Source organism: Canis lupus, chromosome 14 (genome assembly GCF_011100685.1).
Source record: "Canis lupus familiaris isolate Mischka breed German Shepherd chromosome 14, alternate assembly UU_Cfam_GSD_1.0, whole genome shotgun sequence".
In the NCBI taxonomy this organism is placed as follows: Eukaryota; Metazoa; Chordata; class Mammalia; order Carnivora; family Canidae; genus Canis; species Canis lupus.
Genome location: NC_049235.1, coordinates 42858342 through 42884314, shown reverse-complemented (window position 1 = coordinate 42884314; position 25973 = coordinate 42858342). Strand labels below are relative to the sequence as shown.

At 42.3% G+C, this 25973-nt stretch overlaps 1 protein-coding gene across 1 annotated transcript in view; it reads left to right on the top strand.

Moving 5' to 3' along the window:
- The first annotated feature begins 5805 nt into the window (after positions 1 to 5805).
- The window catches only part of SCRN1 (secernin 1), a 62584-nt gene continuing 42416 nt past the window's right edge, over positions 5806 to 25973 (top strand). The window contains exon 1 of the mRNA XM_038557218.1: positions 5806 to 5918. The gene's annotated coding sequence lies outside the window, so the exon portion shown is untranslated. The remainder of the gene's footprint in view (positions 5919 to 25973) is intronic.

Here is a 25973-nt window from a genome sequence, read left to right as displayed (position 1 = left end):
AATAGGATTTTTATACCTTTTGCCAAAATACGATTTATGGTTATCTAAATTACATATTCAAAGGGCTTAATGGGTCATTTAAATTCTAAAAATAATTTAAAAATAGATTTTAATACTTAAAATCTCTTGGTGCTGCCTATACTCAGTATGGGCAATAATTCTGTAAATTGATTTAAGGGCATTTTAAAGGTTTGTTTCCATGGTAACCAAATTCAGAAAACTAACCCCTTAAACATGGCGGTCATAGGATTAAGGCAGGTGGCTGACTAATGTTAACCAGTGCTTTTCTTTCTCATTATTCCATGGCTTTTCTCTCAGCTTCTTTCTTTGGTTCTTGTAAGATTACATACCAAGCAATTACACAGGCTTTCTAACCCATATGCGAGTGTCTCATTCACATAAGACTGTCTGTTTTTCATCCCCATGAGATCTGCCCAGTGACAGATCTTTTTCTTCCTGCTACAATTATACAGTAAAAGAAGCACTAAGTGGAAAATACCTCCCTGAGTAATGTGTTAAAGGCATTATTTCTCAATTACACGTGTACTTTGGCTCCTCAAAATCATTGCCCACGGTAGGGTTCTTTAGACAATAACACTGGTTAGAAGAAAAGGCAACGTTATCATCAATCATTTTTTTAAATGGTCTAAGTTTAGAAAACCCTCATTTCTTTAAAAAAAAAAGATTTTATTTATTTATTCATGAGAGACACAGAGAAAGAGAGGAAGAGACACAGGCAGAGGGAGAAGCAGGCTCCATGCAGGGAGCCTGATGTGGGACTTGATCCACGGACTCCACGATCGTGTGTGGAGCTGAAGGCACTTAACTGCTGAGCCACCCAGGCATCCCAATAACCCTCATTTCTGATCATTTTTCACACTTGTTTACCTTTCCCAGTGTGCTAGATCAACATAATTGTCTGTGCCTAGCGCTTAGGTTACCATGACAGGAAGACGGAATATATGCATTTATTACCTTTATACTTAATTAATTTTCTTGCTTGCCTCTTTGACTTCTGAGAGGAGAGGCTATGCTATGCCTTTTACATCTTTGTAGCAAAAATGTAATTCCTGGTACAGGTGTTCCGTAAGTGTTTGCTATTAAATTAAGCATTGTTGAAGAACTTCCCATAAGCAAACTATGCATTTATGGTACAGAAAATAATGGGCTTAGTTCGTTCCAATTCAGTACATTTGGTTCCTTAGGGGCACTAAGATCAGTGTTCCTAGCCTTCCACATCTTCCTATAAAGGAAAAATTGCTATGAGACTTTCTATCCTGTTGTAGCAACTGGAAAATGGCAAATACCTAAGACAACTTGGGTCAGACGCTGGACAGCAGGCAGAACAGGATTGTGATTCTCTAGAGAAAGGACACACATGAGATGAGACCTACAATTGCCTCAACTTTCTGTTAGGAGGCAATTCCTGAACCATACATGGCAAAGAGTAGGGAAACAAAACCAAGCCCAGTTGTCTTGTGGGTTAAGGAAAGATCAGAGCCCAAGGAAGTCAAAGCAGTTAGAATCTGTGGGCCAGGGTTCTGCAGAAAACTAAGTGGGAAAGAGATGCAGAAATTTGCATTTTAGGGGCGCCTTGGTGGTTCAGAGGTTGAGTCTGCCTTTGGCTTAGGTTGTGATCCCCAGGTTCTGAGATTGAGTCCTGAGTCAGGCTCCCTGCGGGGAGCCTGCTTCTCCTTCTGCCTGTGTCTCTGCCTCTCTCTCTGTCTGTGTCTCTCATGAATAAATCAGATTTAATCTGATTTATTCATAAGAGACACAGACAGAGAGAGAGCAGAGACACAGGCAGAGGGAGAAGCAGGCTCCCCGCAGGGAGCCCGATGCAGGACTCCATCCCAGATCCTGGGATCACAACCTAAGCCAAAGGTAGACAGACTCTCAACCACAAGCCACCCAGGTGTCCCAAATAAAATCTTAAAAAAAAAAAAAAATTTGCATTTTAGTCATCGACTGAATACCAGTCTATGCATGCAGATGATGAATCTCCACAAGGTTAAGGAAAGAACAACTATTGGGAGCTGGGCAACAAAAACTTTCCAGAGCTCACACAAAACTGGAACTTGTTCAAATTTCTACCAGCCAGGATCACCTTACGGATTGCATGGAACACTTATTAGAGCCCATATGTGAGTCATACCATAGGAGAAGGGCTAAAGGAGTCATAGAGGTAAAGCTACCCTAGACCTCTCCTAAGTAGTTTATGATCAAGCCCTAACTGGGCCAAGCTGATCCTTAAATAACTGACTGCCAGAACAAAGTCCAATGACCTTTAAAGGAATACCAAAAAATTCATTACTCAACAACATAAAATTCACAGTCTGGCATCCAATGAATAATTACAAGGGAGACAAAGAAGCAGGAGATAAATCAATATACACAAATAGATTATAAATTGACAAGTGATGGAATTAGCATCTAAGTAATTTAAAACAGCTATTAAAATATAAGTATAATCAGAGACTTAAAGGAAAATATATATGAGAGAAATAATAATAAAACTCCAAGGGATAAAAGATAAAATATCTGATATAAAAATTTCACAGATGGTATTAATAATAGATTAGAGTCTGCAAAAGAAAAGTGAACTCAAAGAAATACTATTTAAAATAAAATATTCAAAATAAAGCAGAGAGAAAAAAAAGACTGATGGAGGTTGGGGACACAGAATAGAAACTTAGTGACCTGTAGGAAAATATCAAGTCATCTAATATATGTATGTAATTGGAGTCCCTGAATTTGGGAGGGGCATTGTACAATGTGTAAAATATGTATAGAAATAATAGCCAAAAGTTTTCCTGATTTGATGAAAACTATAAACCTACAGATTCAAGAAGTTTAATGAACCCCAGTGGGATAAACACGATTTAAAAAAAAAAAAAAAAACAGACTGAGGTACAGGATAATTCTGTAAGCCTGTGTTAAAGCAAAAACTTTTAAAAGCAATCATAGAGAGGGAAAAGAATAGATGTACAGAGGAAGAAAGATAATCATACACAGGCTTTTCCTTAGAAACTGCAAGTCTTGTGACAGTGTTTTAGGACAATAAAATGGTACCTTTAAATTGCTCAGAGAAAAAGAATCTCTCTGCCAAAAATTATATACTCAATGAAAGTGTTTAAAAAATGAAAGCGATAGGGATCCCCGGGTCCCCGGCTCAGCGGTTCAAGTGCCTGCCTTTGCTCCAGGATGTGATCCTGGAGTCCCGGGATCAAGTCCCATGTCGGGCTCTCTGCATAGAGCCTGCTTCTCCCTCTGCCTGTGTCTCTGCTCCCCTCTCTCTCTATGTCTATCATGAATAAATAAATAAATCTTTAAAAAAATGTAATGTAATGACTTTCAGACAAAATTAGAGAAAGTTCACTACCATCAAACCTGCACTTACAATAAATGCCAGCAATGACATTTATTGGTGAGGAGGGGAGGGGGATAGAAGGATACTGTTGAAAGTGTTTTGCATTATACCTGAAATTACATTATTTGAAGGTAGACAGTGGTATGTTTAAGATGCATATTGTAAATTCTAGAGTAATCAAAAATAAAACATGTAGTATGATTAATAAACCAATAATGGATATAAAATGGAATACTAAAAACCCCCTCAATTCCTCAAAAGAAGGCAAATAAAAGCGGGGAGGGGGGGAGAAGAAACAAAGAACAGATGGAACAAATGGAAGTAGCAAGATGTCACATTTATAACCCACCATGTTGATAATTGCATTAAATAAACATCAATGGTTTGAACCAGAGTTTCTCAGCCTTAGTACTATTGACATTTAGGGCCAGTTATTTCTTGGTGTGGGAGGTTGTGCTTTGCATCCTAGGGTGTTGATAGCATCCCTGGCCTCTATGCACTAGATACCAGTAGAGACCTCCCCCACCTCTGCCATTTGACAACCAAAAATATCTCCAGACATTGCCAAATGTTAAGAGCTGCTGATCTAAACACTAATTAAAAAGCAAAGAATGTCTGAAGGAAAAGCAGGATCCAATTATATTTAGTCTTTAAGAAAAAACCCTATTCTGGGCAGCAGGGCCCCCCCCCCTCCCCCGTGTTGCAGCGGTTTAGCGCCCCTGGCAGCCTGGGGTGTGATCCTAGAGACCTGGGATCTAGTCCCATGTCAGGCTCCCTGCATGGAGCCTGCTTCTCTCTCTGCCTGTGTCTCTGCCTCTCTCTCTCTCTGTCACTCTCTGTCTCTATGAATAAATAAATAAAAAATCTTAACAACAACAAAAAAACCAAATAAAAACCCCCTATTCTAATATAAAGAGGGGGAAACAGGTTAAAAGTAAAAGGATGGTTTCCTTGGTCGACTAAATGCACAATAAGGTCCTTTTGTGTGCTAAGGTTGTATGACCACTGCTCTATTCTGCAGCATTCCACTGATTCCCACTATCCATTCACTCATGTGGCAAACCATAAGCACAAAAGACATGCAAAAAAAGTCCCCTTCCCTCCCCTGTATTTTGTCACCCAATTCTCCTTCCTGATGGCATCTCATATTACTGTTTCTTCTGTATTCTTCCAAAGATGTTCCATGCATTTGCTAATATGAGTACAGGCATATTTCTCCCCCACAAATGAGAACACACACAATATTCAGCATATGGGCCTGTCCCCTCACCTCCCGTAGTATATGTTGGAAATCTTTCATATCAGTACACAGAGATAGATCTTCCCATTTAAAAATTTTTATAGCTGGATAGCATTCCATTGTATTGATGTGCTGTAATATATTTCACAGTCCTTTATTGATGGACAATTGCTTCCAGTCTTCGCTAGCACAAATAATATATCAATGGATATGACCTTGACTCCTATCCTTTCACACCTCTATCAGTGTATGGTAGGATAAATTACAGAAATGGAATCCTTGGATCCAAGACTATGTATGTATTTGTTTTCTGGGGACATACTGCAAAACTGTCCCTTGTGGAGGTTATAAAAACTTTTTTTTTTTTTTATATTTTGCTAATCTGATAGATGGAAAATGCTACCTTGCATAGTTGATTTGCAGTTAAGTGAGCATGAATATCTTTTTCATGTGCCTGAGTGGTATTGCGTTTTTGTTGTGAACTATCTCTTCATATCCTTTGAGTTGGTGAATTTATAAAAGGTAGAGCCTGTGATCTGGTGAAAGACGATGGTCATGTCTGGCCAATGACCTTGACGCCAGCATCAACACACCTGTCACCTGTCTGTGGATTTATTAACCCAGGTATGGGATGTTGGCTTTGCTATGTGCTGTGTGACCTTGGGCGAGTTACTTGACCTCTTTGGGCTCCCACGTCCAAGTCCCCAGCGCAGGCTCTCGCGGGGCGGCACCTTTAAAAGCAAGGAGTCGCCTTGGACCCCGTGAGTCGACAAAGTGCAAGACACGCTTCTCCGCGGGCAAATTGTGCAAATTGTGCCGGGGCGCCGAGGCCATCACGTAGCAACCCCGCCGCGGAGGTCGGGAGTGCGCGGGGACGAACGGGGGCCTGGCTCCGTGAAGTCCAAGTTCTCCCTTCCGAGAAAGCCGCCACCCGGGCCGTGGCCGAGAACTAAAAATCGAGCCAAGAGGGAGCCACTTTCTGCGGCGACAGTCGCCCTCGCGGCCGCCGCGGGCTCCCAGGGCCCTCCCCTCCCGGGCCGAGCGCGGCGCTGCAGCCGGTGCGGCGCGGCCCGGGCCCGGGTGGGGGAGGCGGGGGTGGGCCCGCGGTCACGTGAGCCGCGCCAGCTGTGAGCGGGGGGCGGCGGCCCGGGCGCCCGAGCCTGGGGAGGGGGAAGCGCCCGACGGCCGCCTCCGCCACTGCAGCCGCAGCCCCCGATGTGGCCGCAGTGATCGCCGCCGCCGCCGCGCGCACCCTCGGCGGCCGCAGCATCCGCCCCGCAGAGCCCGCCGGAGCCCGCCGCCCCGCAGGTGAGCCGCAGGCACGGCCCGAGCGCACGGCTGGGGCGCACGGCCGGGGCGCACCGCGTCCGCAGCCGCCTCTCCCGGCCTCTCCCCGCGTCCGCCATCGCCGGCCGCCGTGCCTCGTTGCCAAGCCCGTCGCTCCCGGCCCGCGGGCAGATGGGGGCTGGGGCAGGCTGCGGGCTCTGGGGGCCCGGGGGAGAGGCGGCCCCGGCCCGGCTTGGGGATGACCCGAGGTTGGCGGGGTGGGGGTGGGGGTGGGGGTGGCGCAGGACGGGGACGCCCCACCCCGGGGCGCGGGCACTGCCGCCTGCTTTGAGCCTGCGCCCCCGCTGTGCGCCCAACCCCGTCCTATGCCCTGACCTCTGGGTGCTTTTCCTGCGTTTTCCTTTTCCTGGTAGCCAAGTTGCTGCCCCGCTGGGGTGTGTGCCTGTGCCCCCCACCCCCTCCACCCCTCCACCCTTCCACCCCTCCTTTCCCTCACCACCTCCATCACCCCTCCACCCCCGCCATCCCCCCACCCCTCCATCACTCCTACACCCCCTCCATCCTCCACCCCTCCATCTCCCGTCCACCCCCCACTCCTCCACCCCTCCAGCACCCCTACACCCCCCACCCTTCCATCCCCCACCCCTCCTTCCCCCCACCCCTCCACCTCTCCATTCCCCCATCCCTCACCCCCTCCACCCTCTCCACCCCTTCCACTCCTTCCACCCCTTCACTCTCCATCCTCCACCCCCTCCTTCCCCCCACCCCTCCACTCCCTCCACTCCTTCCACCCATCCACCTCTCCATCCCCTCACCCCTCCATCACCCCTGCATCCCCCCACCCCTCCACCCCCTCCACCCTCTCCACCCCCTCCACTCCTTCCACCCCGCCACCTCTCCATCCCCACACCCCTCCATCACTCCTCCACCCCTCCACCCCTCGGGCTGCTCCTGGGGTTCGCAGCTCTCTCGGTGGGGGCAGCGCTGGAGTGGGCCCGGCACCTTCCCGGGAGGTAGCGCACCTGCCGCCCGGGGGGCGCGAACACGGCTGCCTGGTGGGGCCCGCTGTCCTTGACCTGGCCCTGCGCCCGGGCATCGGGGCCAGGGACTGCCCTCCCCTTAAGGGCAAACGCACGGGCTGTAGCCGTCTCGTCTATGCGGGCTGCGGGAGTTGACCCAACAGCCCCCCCCCCTCCCAGCCACACTTGGGGAGGTTCTTGGGAGCGGGGGTGGCGGGGTTCGCGGTGGCGCCCGGACACGTCCTGGCGAACGGCACTCGGGCACTCATGCCTTTCTGCTGTGATCATGCACTTCACTCGGTTCGCTGGTCTGTCCGGACGCCCGTTACTTGGCAGCATCACTGCCGAGGTCTGAGACGAGTGTGGTCTGCAAAACCGGAGGGACGCTCGAACTTTCAGAGAATTGACAAGAACTCGGATTTAGGGGTTTCAAATGGACATTAAATGCAAGTGCGTCCGAGGAAGCCGTCATCGCAGTGACTCGAAACTGACTTGGTAGAGCTTTCTGGATGTGCTGTTCAATTCTGACCCGTGATGGTCTTGAATTACACTTGTGTCCAGCTTCCCGGTGGGGTGTGCGTGTGTGCGCGCGTGTGCGTGTGCCCCAGCCGTGTTCCAGGCCTGACCAGAAGATGCCACGGGGTGCAGAGGAAACCTATGTTAATTCAAAATGGCAGCATGAAAAATCAGGCCAGGCAGAAGCCTAGAGACCACAGCTAACGTCAGCTGCCCCCTGACTTAGGCCTTGGTGAAGAAATAGCCGCAGGGAAGGCTCCGGAGTGTGGCTGCAGCTGGTCCTAAGGGGTAGGAAGGGATTCTTGCAGCAGGCTAGGTTTTAGGGCGCAGCAGGGTCATGGGGAGGTGAAGTGGGAAGTTTGGAGTGCTATAATTATCTTCTCCAACTTCTTGAAAGCTGAAAGACCTAATTAAAATTTTCTGTGATTTTGATCTGATTTTCTCCAGGCTCCGCTAAAGACGATTTATGTGGCTGCTTTTGTCTGTTTGATACAAAACTTCTGTTTATTTTATACCTGCAAGTGGCTCTTAAAAGACTTAAGCGTCTAGTTGTAAACATCACCCAAGGACAGTACATGACAAATACCAGGTTCTTAGAGCAAGTTTCATTGGAAGAACTGTACAGCTCCATGATCAAGCATCCAGGCATCAGAGAATGATAAATTCTTGAAAGGTGACTCATTTTAGGATTTTTTTTTTTCCCCCGGTTTCATGGCTGTGCTGCCAGCCATCTTCTCATTTAGGAAAGAGGAGATGCATGAGGAGGCAAGTGTTCCAGGGATAATGAAATAGAGGATGATTAGTGCTATGGTCAGGAATGGCGAGCTGGAAGCAGCCTGGAGAGCACTCTGCTGTCAATCCTCTTTTTTCAGCCCAGGAAGTTGAATCCAGCAGGGTGATTGGGCTGCACCCAAGGTCATATAGCTGATTGGCAACTGGCAGTGAGAATTGAAGTCCAGGTCTCGTAACTGCCCAGGTCAGGGTTCCACATGCCACCTTTTTACAGCCTGGATTAAGGGGACAAACCTGTCATTATTAGAATGGCAAACAGAGCAATTCAAAAGCAAACTGTAACATGAATTTAAAAATCTATGGGTATTTAAAGTAAGTGGCTACATCTTAGTTTTCAAATTCAAAACCATTTAAATTCTTAAGCTCTGTGTACCTCATGTACACATTTTCCAGTGACTAGACTGCCTCTATATTTAAGCACCAAAAATGTAATTTTACTTATATTCTTTAAGATAAACACATTCTATGATTTAAAAATGGGTGGCTCGCGTTTGTGGAGAATCATTAGGTCAACTTCATTTTTTAAAAGAAACCAAAGTAGGATGTGTAATAGCTTTTGAATATGTCTAATTTTAAGTAAAAGGTAAACAATGGGCCTAGTTTAAAATAACTTTGAAGCAGCTCTTTGAGGCTCTTTCTAGAATTTGAACTTGAATTCTCTTGGTCATATACCAGTAACCACAGATCTACTAAAGTCAAGGTGGAAAGTGTGCATGGGTTAGTATTTGCAAGGAGGTGGTGAGGATACAAAATATCTCTTGTGGGCATTCCATATCTGCAGAAGGAGAAGGTGCATGGATTGCAGGGAACAAGGAGAATAATTTGCAGTGGTGAAGCAGATAGGAGCTAGGTATGGATGATTATATGCAAGTGCAGACAGATGATGATACCATGTATGCTGTTTAAAAAAGGATAAGTTGCCTTAGAGTGTGAACGTGAATATTCATTCACTTAAATTCCCCTGATATGCCAAGGATATTTAAAATCACGAATTTGGGAAATACTTAACCATGTGCAATTTGTGTTTGTTGGGGAACAATAAGCCAAAGTTATTTTTAAAAAGTCTTCAAGATCTCTTTATCCAGCAATAACCAGTCCTTAGGAATGAATGAGAGCCTAGGTCTGTGCTGATTCAATAGCCAGTAGCCACGTGTGGCTATTGAGCACTTGAAATGTGGATAGTCTGAACTGAGATGTGTGAACTACACACCACATTTAAATATTTATATGAAAAGAATTTAAAATATCTCATTAATTGTGTATTGATTATATATTTAATATTTGAGATATATTCAGTTTAAATAAAATATGTTATTAACAATAGTTTCACCAGTTTCTTTTTTTTAGGTGTGGCTCCTAGAAAACATAAAATTATTATTATTTTTTTATATATTTTTTATTGGAGTTCAATTTACCAACATATAGCATAACACCTAGTGCACATCCTGTCAAGTGCCCCCCTCAGTGTCCGTCACCCAGTCACCCCATCCCCCCGCTCACCTCCCCTTCCACTACCCCTTGTTCATTTCCCAGAGTTCGGAGTCTCTCATGCTCTGTCAGCTTCTCTGATATTTCCCACTCATTTTTATCTCCTTTCCCCTTGATCTCTTTCACTGTTATTTATATTCCCCGAATGAATGAGACCATATAATGTTGGTCCTTCTCTGATTGACTTACTTCACTCAGCATAATACCCTCCAGTTCCATCCACGTTGAAGCAAATGGTGGGTATTCATCGTTTCTAATGGCTGAGGAATATTCCACTGTATATAGAGACCACATCTTCTTTATCCATTCATCTTTTGATGGACACTGAGGCTCCTTCCACAGTTTGGCTATTGTGGACATTGCTGCTATAAACATTGGGGTGCAAGTATCTCAGTTTTTCACTGCATCTGTATCTTTGGGGTTAATCCCCAGCAGTGCAATTGCTGGGTTGTAGGGTAGCTCTATTTGAAAACATAAAAATATATTATGTGGTTTCCATCTGTTTTTCATTACACTGTGTTGGTCTAGATCATTAACAGAAATGGAGGTTGGTTAGGATGTGTGGTACTGTTCACAGAACTGGGTGTGTATAGAAGCTAGATGGAGACAGAGTGGATGGAGAAGGACCACCAGGAGTGCGTGCTCAGGGACCCTTGGTAATCGGAGAGCATGAGCATGGAGTGTGCTGGGCCTGCTGAGTTATGAGACTCCTGAAGTAGAAAAAACAGTGTGTGGGGATCCAAGATTTGGAATCTATGGAATTGTGGTTGGCAGGGGTTGTGGTGGTGGGACAGGAACCCAGATGGTGGAAAGGTAGCATGGACACAACTGTAAATCACACTGGAAAGTAACTTCCGAGTCTGAGATGTCTGGTTTCACAAACATATCTAGCACATTGAAATGAGATGAACAGATCTCATTCAGAGTTCTAGCTCTGGTTCTGCCTCTAATTAGAGGTGTGACCTTGAGCAAGTCATTCGTTCAGATGCTTCTCAGTCACCTTCTTTTTAAAATGAGACGAACAAGGGCTGTCCACCAACTAGCTAGGTGGTTTCCATGGGATGAGATATGGCATATTAAAATACAGGGATTTATTAGAATTTAAATTACTTTATTACAACACTACACACCGAGATAACTTTTACTTCTACATGTGTGCATAGGAGGACTACAACAACCAAAAGACCAGCCTTCTTCTGGTTCTACCAATATGTGTTTTAAAAATTTAAATTTTTGAGTAATAATATTTTGGGAGGAGATTAGGAATGAGTTGGAGATCTGCACAGATTCCTCCCCTCTTCTCCCCATCCTAAATAGTTAATTATCCCAACAACATATATTGTTTAATACAATAAAGGTGTCCTTTCACCTTGGTTTCTTTTTTTAAATTTATTCATGAGAGACACACATAAAGAGAGAAGCAGAGATGTAGGCAGAGGGAAAAGCAGGCTCCATGCAGGGAGCCTGACGTGGGACTTGATCCCGGGACTCCAGGATCACGCCCTGGGCTGAAGGCAGGCGCTAAACCGCTGAGCCACCCAGGCGCTCCTCACCTTGGTTTCAAATTCAACCTTCATCATACCCTAATTTCCTATAATATATGGGTATATTTCAGTAGTGTCGGCTCTGTTAATCTGTCTGTTCTTGCATGAGTATTAAACTGTTATAATTACTGAAACTTCATAACATGGTTTAATACCATGGGCAAGTCTTTCCTCATTAGTTTTCATTTATGAAACTTCTTGGCTTCTCCCAAATCCTTTCTAGATGAGCTTCAGGATCATTTTTTATCAGGTTGTATCCAAGATTGATTGCTGCCTAGTGACCCCATGGATTAATGTAGGGAAGACTGACACCTCCATATAGCTTCGGATCTTTACAGCAAAGCACAGGCATCTCTCCCTGCCCTTCAGATCTTCTCCTAGGTCCCCATAAGCCTTATAATTTTTTTCATTGAGAATTTGTACATCTCTCTCTAGTAAACTTGTCAGAAAATGGGAAGAAGCCCTGTAAAGAAAACTGTAAAACTTGACTAATGGGTTTAGAATCTCATGCCAACAGAGACATTTCCTGCCTTTGGATGGCAAGGTAGAGTCAGGGTGGTTAGGGCATTTTGGAGTCTGGGTTCTTCCTCTACTACTTTCTTATTATATGACTCTGGGCAAGACTTAACCGCTGTTGATCTCAATTTTCTCATCTTTAAAAAGGAGAAAATAAGGGATGCCTGGGTGGCTCAGACAGTTAAGTGTCTGACTTCACTCAGGTCATGATCTCAGGGTCCTCATGCTCAGCCTGGAGTCTGCTTCTTCCTCTTCCTCCACCCCTCCTCCTGCCTTGTGAGCACTCTCTCTCTCAAATAAATGAATAAAATCTTAAAAAAAAAAAAAAAAAAGGGAGGGGGATAGTATTACCTTTGTGATGTGATTATTGTGTGTTATTTATTTATATATTATATATATCTATATATATTGCTTAGCATGTTACTAAGCACATAGTGAATGCTTTATACTCTCAATAATAGTAATAGTAATATATGATTGTAAGATTTTATGCATTTTACATTATTACATGGAATAATGTAAGATTTTGTGATTTTGATTATTTTAGTTATTTCTGTCAAATGAATCTATAAATCAGTATCATGTTTAGATCATAGGTCCAGAGAGGCCCTGGAAATATTTCAAGAGGCCAAATTTTTATTTTATTTTTTAAAAATATTTTAAAAATTTATTCATGAGAGAGAGAGAGAGAGAGAGAGAGGCAGAGACATAGGCAGAGGGAGAAGCAGGATCCATGCAGAGAGCCAGATGTGGGACTCAGTCCTGGGTCTCTGGGATCATGCCCTGGGCTGAAGGCAGCGCTAAACCGCTGAGCCACCTGGGCTGCCCTTTGCCAAATTTTTAAAGAGTTCAGCTGAACTTAGGAAACAAATGAATGGAAGAGCTAAGAAATGTAAAAGGCAGTTACCAGGGGTGAAGTAGGATATGTACTTGCTCTGTCTCTGAGGTAGATTGGCCACAACCCTTGAGCACTTTGTTCCTGCCCTGTACCAGGAATAGGCAGATCCTTTTCCATCATTCTGTGTCCCTTCTACCCTCACTGTCATCCGTACTCCCAGGCTGGGCCTCATATGGAACAATCTTCTCAGCAATCCATAAGGATGATTACAAAGCTCTTGTAGTAGAAGGGATGCCTAAGATCACATGTCCCATTCCCTTTGGGACAAGGGAGCAACCTGTCATCCAAGAAGGCAAGAGTGATGTAGGCATTAATCGCACCCTCCTTTAGAAGCTTCCCACATCATCAGCCCAGCCTGGGATGGTGGGTGAACTGAACTGGATGGAATGTCAGGTTACTCAGTCAGGGTGCCTGGGAGGGGAAGGTGCTAAGGGCTGACCAGCTTGAGCCTCACTTGAAACAGAGAGGGAACTTGAGAAGGTTAATGTTCCTTCTTCTGTTCTTAATAGTTATATATTTAGTCTAACTCTCCCAGGGCTTAATATACTCCCCTGAAGTGAGTTACATATCTTAGAAAGCTCCTATAAGCATTTCTAGTCATTATTATAAGTTGGGTTGCTGCCCTTCTCTCTCCGCTGTGTTCATGAGCACCTCTTCTAGGTGATAAAGACCTTGAAAATCTCGTTTTAGTTCTGTTTTTCCCTTGGGTTGAACAAGGTGCTTGCAGGTGGCTAGGGGCTCAAAATACAAATTGGTAATTCATCTGACTTCTTAAAAATTCTGATTAAATAATGTAGTGATCAGAGGCTCTTCTGAATATCTTTTTCTCCTCTCAAAGTAAAACCTTAGTGTATTTTTAAATTGCACTTAGAAGTGCCCTAGTGACCTGAAAGAATTAAATGAAATATCTTTCTTAAACACTAAAGGAATCAGATTTTTTAAATAATTAAAAACCCAGTAAAGTAATGTGAGCTTGCTATAAATTTAAAATGACATAACTAGGTAAAGTAAAATTTAAAGCTTCTATCTCTGTATCCCATCCTTACCTGCATGCCAATTCTCATTTTATATATATATATATATATATATATATTTTTTTTTAAGATTTTATTTATTCATGAGAGACACAGAGAGAGTGGCAGAGACATAGGCAGAGGGAGAAGCAGACTTCCTGCAGGGAGGGAGCCTGATGTGGGACTTGATTCTGGGATTTCAGGATCACACCCTGAGCTAAAGGCAGGCGCGTTCAACCACTGAGCCACCCAGGTGTCCCTCAGTTAGATATTAATCCATAAATCCTTTAAGGTTCTTTTCTCTTTTTTTTTTGTATATACTTATATTTACATAAATGTATGTGTATACATATATATGTATATACATATATACATGCATATATTCCCATATATGAACACAAGTTTCTGTTGATAGTAAAATGGGATATATTTTCTAATAGTAAAACACAGCAAATAGCTCTGGCATTAATGGGTATTTACAATGTAGTTTTTAGGTCAAATTTTGCTAGATGTGATAAAGTAATTCTCTGGTTACCAGCAAGATTTAAATCTTACTACTTTTTTTCCTTCTGTAGGAAATGAATATTTAGCCAATTTTTCACAGGCACAGTGTAAATCATTTTAAGAATGACTGAGAAGAGTTTTTGAAATCCCAGTTTGCAGAGTTAACAGGTACATATCAAATCACATTAATGGGGAAAGACCAGAATAGACAATGCATTATTTAGATGGAAGAAGAAAACAGATGGTGGGAATAGGAAGGTCGTAATTAAAAGCAACCTTGCCAAATTAGTGGACACAATGGCAGCAATGTCAGAAATGAGAACAGAAGGAAATGAAAGGATCCTAGATGTGGTTTGCTTAGTAGCTTCTAGATCTTTCTCACAGAGAATGCTTTTGGCAGCTAACCACACACCTGCCTATCTCAAACACATTCTTCTTCTTCATCTCCATTACCATTATGCTTCAAGAACTTTGTTTTTTAAGCAAATTAAAGGAGCAAACCTTGAATGTTTCTCTATTGTATTACCTCGGTTAATCCCCGTAGTAGTTCATGGTGAATGGACATCAAGGCTCACTGTATAAATGAAGAATTTGGTAAGTAGAGGAGCTGTACCAGAGGGATTAATTTAACTGCACAGTCTAACTTATATCATTAATGTGATGCAAGTCACTTGTTTTTTATGTTACTATGAAAGATGGAAAACGTCTTCCAACCTGCCATGAATACATGGAAGGAAGAAAACATCTTCCTTACAATGAACTGGAGGTGACTATATTTTTCTAATTTGGCAAGCTTGAGTGGGAAATTAATCTTGCCTCTTTCCTAAAATTAAAAAAAAATTGTCATATCCATGAGAAATGGATGCCATTCAACTAATTTCTCCTCTTCCTTTTTTTTTTTTAAAAAGATTTTAATTTATTTATTTATGAGAGACACAGAGAGGTAGGGACATAGGCAGAGGGAGAAGCAGACTCCTCGCAGGGAGTCTGATGTGGGACTCAATCCCAGGACCCTGGGATCACGACTTGAGTCAAAGGCAGACGTTCAAACATGAGCCACCCAGGTGCCCCTCTCTGCTTTCCTTCACTCTGAAATCCCTCAAAGGGCTCTTATTTTTTTTTTGACTCAGATTCTCACTTTCTATCCAAGGCAGAGGAATCATAATAGTCACCAATCTTGCGGCCTGAGTTTTCTTGTAAGTGATACCGTATTTTAAATACCCCAGAGTGATGGACAGACTCCTGGGTGTGGTGGGATTTTTGCAGATGGTCCTTGAATTCACATGAGCCATATATATTTACACTACTGTTTTTCAAATATATAAGGATTGCCTTGCCATTTAATATATACAAATCCATTGGAAGGGTTACCAAATTCATAACATATATTCATTATGTATTTCCCATCCAACTATAATGACTCTTACGTGGAGGTTTCCGTGAAATTCTTTTGACATTTATAAGTTGGAAAACATCATATTAGAATATTTTGCATTATAGAGAAGTTCTGGAGTGATTTGAAGAATACTTTTGTGATGTGACCTTTCGCCACTTATCCTGTGAATAAATGCAGATTAACGGACAACATTCCATTTGACTATATCTAGAAAGCTCTACATTCCCTTAGTTATTAGTTTGTCACATGAATCATTCAGTTAGACGTTTTGCTTTATTCATATTTCTCATTGTGACCATTTATTGCAAATAAGGCAGAATCAGATTTTTCCCAAAGGTAAAATGAGTTCATTTGCCCTGACTGAGTTATATGGTTCACCCCAATTCCCGGGTCTCTACCTTGTTGTAAGACCATATTTATTACCTGAAATGAGTTAGAAATAGATTATGATTGCAACTCTTAATTTTATTTTTTTAAAAAATATTCTCATTACAAATTCTGTACTTTCCTGTGGGAAATTTGAAAATGCCCGAATACATGGAGGTTAAGAAATTGTGATTCTACAACCCAGAGATACTATGACTCTTAAAAATTTTGTTGCATTTCCTTATGATCTTTTTGCATTATCTATTTAGGTAATACATAATTTGAATGATACTATATTTAATTTGTGTGACCTCTTTTCATTTCACCAGCTTGATTCTGTGTATTTATATATTTTCCAGCTTTCCATGATATGTATAGATAGCCAATTACATATTATGTGTTTGTTTTGTTTTTTTTTATTCTTACCATCTAAATGGCTGTATTTTTGAGGAAGTGAATGAAGCAGCAGTGGCCCATTAAATTATTAGGGGTTATGATGAAGTTGAATAGTTGTTAATTACCTGAAATTTTAGTTATTTAATTTAATTTATTTATTTAAAAATTTTTTTTTGAGAGAGCGAGTATTTGTGTGCATGAGCAGGGGTGTGGAGGGCAAAGGGAGAGAATCTTTTTTAATTTATTTTTTATTTTTTTATTTTTTAATATTATATTTACTCATGAGAGATACAGAGTGAGAGAGAGAGGTGCAGAGACACAGGCAGGGGGAGAAGCAGGCTCCATGCAGGGAGCCCGACGCTGGACTTGATCCTAGGACTCCAGGATCATGCCCTGGGCTACAGGCGGCGCTAAACCGCTGTGCCACCAGGGCTGCCCGAGAATCTTTTTTTAGAGATTTATTTATTTATTTTGAGAGAGAGTGAGAACAGGGTGGGTGGGAGAGGCAGAGGGAGAGAGAGTTTCCATGCCCATTGCAGATCCCAACTTGGGGCCTGATCCCACAACCCTGAGATCACGACCTGAGGTGAAACCAAGAGTCCAGTGCCCAACTGGCTGCACCACGCAGGCACTCTGAGAAAAAGAATCTCAAGCAGACTCTATACCCAGGGTGGAGCCCAATGTGGGGCTGGATCTCATGACCCTGAGATCATGACCTGATCCGAAACCAAGAGTTGGACCCTCAACTGACTGAGCTACCCAGGTACCCTGGTTTTATAATTTTAAATAGGCACTCATTTCTTCAGCTAGTAACATTTATTGCAGTATTTTTGAAATGAATAACAAACAAGTTTGTGGTCATTTCAATCATTAAGAAAAAAGCATGCAGAGGATATTTCTTAACTGTCTTGCTGGTTTAGAAATATTCAGCTACTTGAAATGATATTTAACTCTTCTTTTCTGACTCATATTCTCACTTTCTATCCAAGGTAGAGAAGTCATGATAGTTGCCAATCTTGCATCTGTTAAATGAACGCTTTTTTTTTAAAGGCATTTTTAAAGAGTTGGATGAAACTTCATTTCTTTAAAGTGGTAAAAAATGCAAAACATTGAAATAACCATTAACAATTCATATCTTCCTGATTATCATGTACCCTCATTTTCCTGTGTTAAGTCTAGAGACCAAGAAAGCATAGGCTCCTACACTTCAACTTGTCCTACTAGGGAAAAGAAAACCCTGCTCTCTCAAGTCAACCAGAGATGGGTTTCACCCACCTTCAGCAGAGAGTATTGCTGCCAAGCTGTTGCTGAATTCAGCAACAGTCAATTAAAATTAAATGGTTTCTTAAAAATAAATTTGGGAAACGAGAAGCAGAAAGTTGATGGCCTTTGAGGCTGGGGGATGCCTTGGAGGGGCAGTTATTGTATTGTTATATGTGTGCTGAATGTTTCCACAAACAGCCAGGCAGAAAAAATGAATAATGCTTTTGAGGAGCAAAGAGGTTAAACAACCTGCACTCCTGGGTATTGCACACCAGTCTGAACTGGCTGCATCAGAATCACCTGGGCATTTGTTAGAAATAGCCTTCCTGTGATCTCAGCCTACATCTACTGAATGGAATCAACAAGGAGGGTGTGTCTAGGAATCTGCCATTTTAAGGAACTCCCCAGATGATTTTGATGCATGATCAAATATAAATACCATGAATTAAACCACAGCATGGGAACACCTTGGCAAAATTAGATTTTCCTGCTCTTTTTCTCTCTTTAAAGGTAAAATAGATATGTTCCTTCCCCTTTATTTATTCAACAAACATTTATTGAGGTCTTATTATGTGCCAGTCTGTGTGCTAGATGCCAGGGAAACAGGACTTATGTAAGAGTTCTTGCCTTCATGGGACTTAGAGTCTGATGATCAGAGAGACAGGCATTTTGAAACTTGAGGAAGTTTCCCCCATTGCATAAACATACAAGACAAACTAAGGTCTCTCTTCATCCTCCTGCCCCAATAATCCTTCCTCAAAGAGGTATCTGAGCCCTAGACAAGTTACAAGTATAACTCGAAGAAAACATTCCTTGTATTATTAGATCAGTTCAATGCTATTTCTAGCCTCAAAGGAATTTTGAACATCTCCTCATGTGCTCTGCTTTTTTTTTTTTTAAGGATTTATTTTTTAAGTTTAGAGGAAGAGAGAGAAAGTACATGTGCTGTCAGGGCGAGGGGAACAGGGAGAGGGAGAGAATCTCTCACAGACACCCTGCTGAGTAGAGCCCAACTCAGGGCCCAATCTCACAACCCTCAGATCAGGACCTGAGCCAAAATGAAGAGTTGGTTACTTAACCAACTGAGCCATCCATGCGCTTTGCTTTAAAATGTTATTTATTATAGAAAATTATAAGCATATACCAAAGTAAAGAGAACAGTATAGTAAACCACTGCACGCCCATTACCCAACCTCAGCCGTCTTTATTACATAGCCAACCTTGTCTCATCTGAACTGTCACCCTTTCTTTCTACCCTGGATTACTTTCAGAATATCTTTTCACATGGAAATATTCCAGTATGTATCTCTAAAAGATATGGGCTCTTTTTCAGACATAACCACAATGGCATAATATCTAAAACAAGAATTCCTTAATGTCTTCAAATATTCAATCAGTATTCACATTTCTCCAAATGTTTTATAAAGTTTTTATATCGTTTATTTAAATCAGGATCCAAATAAATTCCATTCAGTGCTGATGTATCTCTGAAGTAACTTTGTCTCTTAATCTCTTTTTCCTTTCAGTTCTTGTTGTTGTTGAAGAAATCAGATTTACCCTATAATTTCTCCTAGTCTAGGCTTTCCTCATTGCCTCCCGATGGTGTCATCTGCATTCTCTGTAAACTGATAGTTAAGATCTGGAGGCACTATCACTCCAGTTTGATTCTTTATGGGCATTTTAGTTACACTTTGGACCATGTGTCTGCTGTGCCAGGTGTAAACTGTTGGTGAGAAAGGGTGAAGGAGCCATAGGAGGGATTGGTGTAATGGTGGCAAACCATCACCAGTGAGTAAGAAAGAGGAAAGTAAACATTTATTGGTTGTCCACTGTATACAGCCATAGGACCTGGTTTTCCACATGCTCTCATATAAATGCAAGTGCTATGGTGTGCTTGGGGGATTAGTTCCATTTTCACATGTGGAAACTCTGGTGCAGAGAGTTCATGACCTGCCTGTGTCTTACAGTTGGTGGGTAGAGTCAGATATGAACAAAGGTCTGCTTGTCTTGAAGCCTATCATTCTCTTGCCTCTGTATACACTGGGCTACAGGGCCAAGTAGGCAATGTAAATGAGTACAATTGACTCAACATTGAAAAAAGAAAGAAAAAAAGCACCAGCCCTAGGATGATGCTAGGTGCCACTATATTGTCCTCAGTGTCAGAGGGTGTAGGGGAATGTGGGGAAGAGCCCCTGCTCAGCTCCTTCCTGTCTTGATCTCATGCAGGAATGTGCACCCAGTGTTGCCAGATGTTTTGAGTTTTCAGAAGTCAAGTGAATATCTATGAATATTCACTGAATATCTATGAAAAATCTTTAGATTTAAAAATGTCAGCTGCCAATTCAGATTTTAAAAAACATGACCTAGGACAACACCCTGAACCAAGCCTGCCACCCCCTTCCCACCTCATGCTGCACAGAGGTACATCACCTGAAGGTTGGGGCTGATGACTGGGGCAATTAACTGTTCCAGGAAGGTGTTGCCCCTGAAATTAGAGAAAAGGCCAAGACATCAAGTGACAACAGACCAGATCTTCAAGAAGTCACAGAGCGTTTAGATACTTCAAGGGAAAAAGCCAGTTTCTGAAGTCTGAACAGATCAGACCCTGACAAAGGAACCCCCCTCCTTGCGTACCTTTCCTCATGCTCCTGAGGACTGAGTCCTCACTGTGTCCCAGATGGCATTCTGAGCATTTTGTAAGTATTTGCAAGGCTTCAACTCATTTTAGCCTCTCCACAGCCCTGTCATTATCCTGTCGTGGAAACGTGGCAGGGCTCTGAGATTCCAACCTACTTTGACTCCACAGCCTGCTTGCTCACTTACTGCCCTATGTGGTCTTTCTTCCGTTAAATAGTTCCTCGTTCAAGGCATTGAGTATTAGAAACTGCAGTTCCCTGGCTGTGGACTTCCAAAGCCTGATGCTCTACTATCCTGAGCTTTCAACAAAACAGTAGGATTTTCCTTCTTTGAGGCATGGCTTGATGAGCCTTTCGTTGGTTCTGGTTAGCATTTACATCCAGTTCCAAGTGAGACAATTCCTTTCCCAAACACTCTATTGATTCCTTACTATTCCACCAATAGGCACATGACAAAGAAACCAATTCATAAGTGACTTTCATTTGTTCTGTTTTCACTTCGGCAGGAATATCAATAATTAAAGGAACTTATCAATAAATAAAATAATGCAATAAAATAATGTCTTCTTGGCTTTTCTGGAAGTTGGTGATTCACAGACACTGGATTTCAGCTCACCCAGCCCTCTCAGTAAAGCTGGAGCTTGCAGAGCCAGGAAGCCTTGCTGGACCTCTGGCTTGCATTTTGTGTGCAAGTAAAGGCACTTTGTCACCATCCCTTGTGAGACAGTTAATAAGCCTATAGCTTGTAGAGATGGTCCTTTTCTTCCTCTCAGGCAGTTTAAGGCTTTCCTCTTGCTGGGTCAGGTGACAGATGAGGGACACTCTGGAGTTTCCCTGACATAAAAGGGCAGGGCAGTTAAGCCCCCACCCAGCCGGGCCTGACCATTCATGCACTTCAATAACAGCTTCCAGGACTCAGGACAAAGACCGGTTCTCGCTTGCGGCTTCCTCCCTCCTGTCTAGACATTCTGCGAGTGGTCTCCTAGCTACAGGGCTGCAGTGCCCCAGCCCTGCACGCCTGCACAGCCAGGGGGTGAGGTGCAGCCCCCGTGCGGGGGACCCCAGGGGCGCTCCAGCATCTTGTCCCCACGAGGAGCCGTGACTCCTGAAAGTCTGCTAGGGAGGACAGTGGTGGTTAGGACCAGCTTGGGGGACTTCACCCCAGCGGCGGCACCCGCCCTAATGCTGTGGGGTTGCGGTACCACCGCCTCTAGCCATATGTGGCTGTAGAATTAAAAGATTTTTTGGTAAAATCTACATAACATAGATTTATCATCCTAACATCACTTTTTAAGTGCACAGTTTAGTCGTGTTAAGTGTACTTGCCTTGTGCAACCGATCTCCAGAACTTTTTTGGCCTGCAAAGCTGAAACTGTATCCGCCTCCCCATTCCCCCTTAAACAACTCCCCAGGCCCCCTCCTCCCAGCCGCTGGCAGCCACCTTTCCACTTCCTGTCTCTATGTATGAATTGACTACTCCAGGAGCCTCCTACAGGTGAGATTATACAGTATTTGCTTTGGTGTGATTGGTTCATTTCACTTAGTATAATAAGCACTATTTAGGTTTAAATTAATTAAAAATTCAGCTCCGGATGTGCACTAGCCATATTTCAAGTACTCAGTAGCCCCATGTGGCCAGTGGCCATCATATTGGACAGCCAGACACAGAACGTTTTCATTATTGCAGAAATTTCTCTTGGACAGGGCTCATCTAAAAGCAGATGGGTGGTTTATACAGACAAGTGCTGGAGGCAGGGGCTGGGAGAAGGAAAGTACTAGCTGTTTTTTTCTCACCATTACAGCTAATGAATAATCTGATTCCTCCCTGCCCCCTGCCCCCAAATAGTACCGGCTACCTGATGTTTTAATAATTGCAACTCCCATCCTTATCCCAGCCCTACATCTTCCAGCATCATGGAGCAAGAAAAATAATCCAGTTTGAGAAAATACACAGTACAGATTACAGATAAATGTACTTTAAAATATTCTTATTGAGTACATCTCAGGAAATGCCTGTCAGTTTAACCATCTATGGGAGTTGAATTAGAGTGTTTCATTAATTGGAACTATCCAGTTTATCGCTAACTTGGCAAGAATCCTAATTGGTATTTATCACAAAGAAGCCTTATTCAGTAGACCTACCCTTGAAGCTGTTGCTTTTAAAGATTTTTGCTTGAGGCCCACAGTAAGAGAAAGTTGTATCTCAACCCAGGGCATACACACACTTTATGTGTATCTATACCCGAACTTAAAGTTCCTTGGAACAACACTTAACCTTCTTAAGTGTGATGCATACATTCTTTTATTTAAAAAAAATGCTTGCCTATTCAAAACACTGATCCCATGCACTAAATTGATTTTGTAACCCTCAAAAGGGCCACAACATACATTTTGGAAAACACAGTTTTAGCTACACCAAGCTATTCCTGGAATAGCTTTAGCTATTCAGGCCTGGGATGTAGTGCTGCCCCCCATCCCTTCCTTGGGTCCCCATGACTCCAAAAATGGCTTACAAATGAAAACAAGCAAGTTTGGGGGCACCTGGGTGGGTGGCTCAGTAGTTGAGCATCTGCCTTTGGCTTAGGTCGAGATCCTGGGGTCCTGGGACCGAGTCCCACATCAGGCTCCCTACAGGGAGCAAGAAGCCTGACTCATGGCTGGACCCTGAGATCATGACCCAAGCAAAAGGCAGGCGCTCAAGAGACAGAACCAGCCAGGTCCCCCCAAAACAAGCAAGTTTTTTAAAAAGCCTTTGATCATGGCTTTGCTTCTAAGTGAGTTCTGTCCATTGGTTTAAGTAGAGAGTATTATGATAGAATCCATTATCAAATGGTCGTACTGTGTTTTCCAAAGCCAAATAAACAACACTTTTTCATACAGAAGATTTCTTTCTTTTTTTTTTTTTAAGATTTTATTTATTTATTCATGAGAGATACAGAGAGAAAGGCAGAGACACAGGCAGAGGGAGAAGCAGGCTCTGCAATGGGAGCCTAAGGCAGGACTCCATCCCAGGACCCCCAGGGTCACGACCTTGAGCCAAAGGCAGAAAGAAGCTCAGTCACTGAGCCACTCAGGTGCCCCCATGCAGTAAATTTCTGTATTAGCATGTGTGATTGGGAGTGCATTGAATTTTAGCTTACTTTTCTTTATGAAGGATAATATCACATCATATATATATATATATATATATATATATATATATATATATATAAATACTATATAAAGTTATTGAGGGAGGAGGAGGAAAAAAATCTTAGTTTCTGGTGTCATGCATGGCCAATTTAATAGTTTATAGATCTCTTGCAAAGATTTTAAAATGCATGTTTTATACAGTATGTAGATGAGTCAACTTGTCAGATTTTTTTTCTTTTGTAGTGTAACTGGTATGTTAACTAGTATGTTGACAGATAATAGGAACAAAATGGGAGTTTCCTGAATCACTTTCAGAAACATTTCATCTCAGAGTCAACAGAGAATTGGCTTTCTTAAGGGCCTGTTTTTCCTTTCACCTTAACCAAGGAGACAACACTGTAAGAGGCCTGCCCCCTATTTGTGTGAATAATAGTAATGAAAATTTGTGTACTCCTTGAGCAACTCTGAATTAGGCAAGCTGTAGAAAAAAGGAGAAGAAAGTATCAGAATAAGTATAATAATGCTGAATAATAAAAAATATTCATCCTTGGGAATGAAGGATGGACAAAATGGCTGAAGGTGGCCAAAAGACAACAAACTTACAGTTTAACAAAATATTAAATAAGTCCTGGGGATGTCAGGGACAGCAACTATAGTTAATGATACTGTATTACATATCTGAAACGTTAAGGGAGTAGATCTTAAAAGTTCTCATCACAAGCAAAAAAATTCTGTAACTGTGGTGATAGACACTGACTAGACTTATTAGACTGATCGTTTTGCAGTGTATCCAAATATTGAATCATTTTGTTGTGCACCTGAAGCTAATTTAATGTATGTTAATTATACCTCCATAAAAAAAATGTCATCCTAACTGTACCTCATAAGAATTTTCCAGTTTTGAAATTTTAGATGTGTCGGGATGTAGAAGTAGAGCAAAGTGTTTTCTTTAAAATTCCAGGGGCCTGGCTGACTCAGTTGGTTGAGTGTTCAACTTTTGATTTCAGCTCAGGTCATAATCTCAGGGATTGAGTCCCAAGTTAGGGTCCATGCACAGCAGGGAGTCTGCTGGAGGATTCTCTCTCTGGTCTCCCTCAGCCCATTCCCCTGATCTCTCTCTCTCTCTCTCAAATAAATAAACCTTAAAAAATAATAAAAAAATACAATTTCCAAATTGGTACTATCCATCAGGCTTATTTTAAAAAATCATTCTTGTGTTTATGTAACTACAAATACTTGTAGGGCAATCGGAAATTAAAAGAAGATATGAAGAAATTAGGAAAAATTCAGTGGTCAGGCTACCGCTGTTAATATTTTGGGCACATTTCCTTCTAGTCTTTTCTATATGTATTTTTACATAATTAGAGTAATTTATTTTGGATCTTCCTCCTCAGCCATTTCTCTGTGCAATTAAAAATTCTTCACAAACATTTTTAATGCTTTTATAGCATCGATGTAGCATGAATTTTTAAGCTATTTCTCTGATGCTGGACAATTAAGTTTTAGTTTTCCACCTTTATAAATACCACCGTGATGAGCATTTTTGTGCATAATATTTGTCAGTGTTCCTGATCATTCCTTAGGATAGATACATAGAAATAGACTTACTTGTTGATCCTTCATTTATATCTAATGAGCTAGCTCTTCTCCATCACAGCCAACTTCTTTGAAAAGTTGTTTGGGAGCACTGGCTCCACTTCCTACCTAACACATGGCTTAAAAGCCTCCATTGGGATAGACATCCATGTCTATCGTGGCATAGACACTAAAATCTTTGCTGTGGTCAGCAAGATTTAACGTGGACCGGCCTGTCTAGCTGCTTGTCCAGCCTCTTCCCCATTCTCTCTGGCCTCAGTTGCCCTGGCTTTCTGATTTATTGGCTCCTTGCCGTTCCTCCAGCCTCAGGGCCTTCAGAGCTGCTTACACGTCTCTGAAACAGTCTCCCTCCCCTGATCATCTCTTCTTTGTGTAGGAGGAGGTGAGATGTCTGCTTAGAGGAGGTAGTTGGAGAGAAGTGAAGGTCTCAAAAGTTCATTTAGGAGGTAAAGAGTGGAATTGACTGGAGAGATACCCACAAGATTTCAGGCACCGATGAGGGGAATATGCTCATGGTGTATTGAGGGTTAGGAGTATGAGACTCACATCAAGGGAAGTGGAATTGGTGTCCAGGGCTATGATTACCTTAAGCTTTTGGAGAAATTGTTTAAACTCAGTCCATCCAGTTAGTAGCTACTTCCTAACATTTGTTTTCAGCTTTTTGGAAGTACTATCTCCTCTTTGCTAATCCAGTTTATATGGATGGTAGCATATTTTGCCTTTAAAATATGTGGAAGGCTTCACAAAGAAGCTCTTCGGGGATTATTAGAAGTCTTCATGAGAAAATCTTCATTTCTGGGTTTATTGGGAATTTGTAATGCTGCTCTGTCCAATAGCATTCCTACTAGCCATGTGTGGCTATTTAAATTTAAACTAATTTAAGTTTGTAATAAAAATTTAGGTCCTTAATTACACTAACTATACTTTAATTGCCACATGAGGCTGATGGCCCATATTGGACAGTGGAGATAGAATACTTCCATCAATGTAGAAAGTTCTTT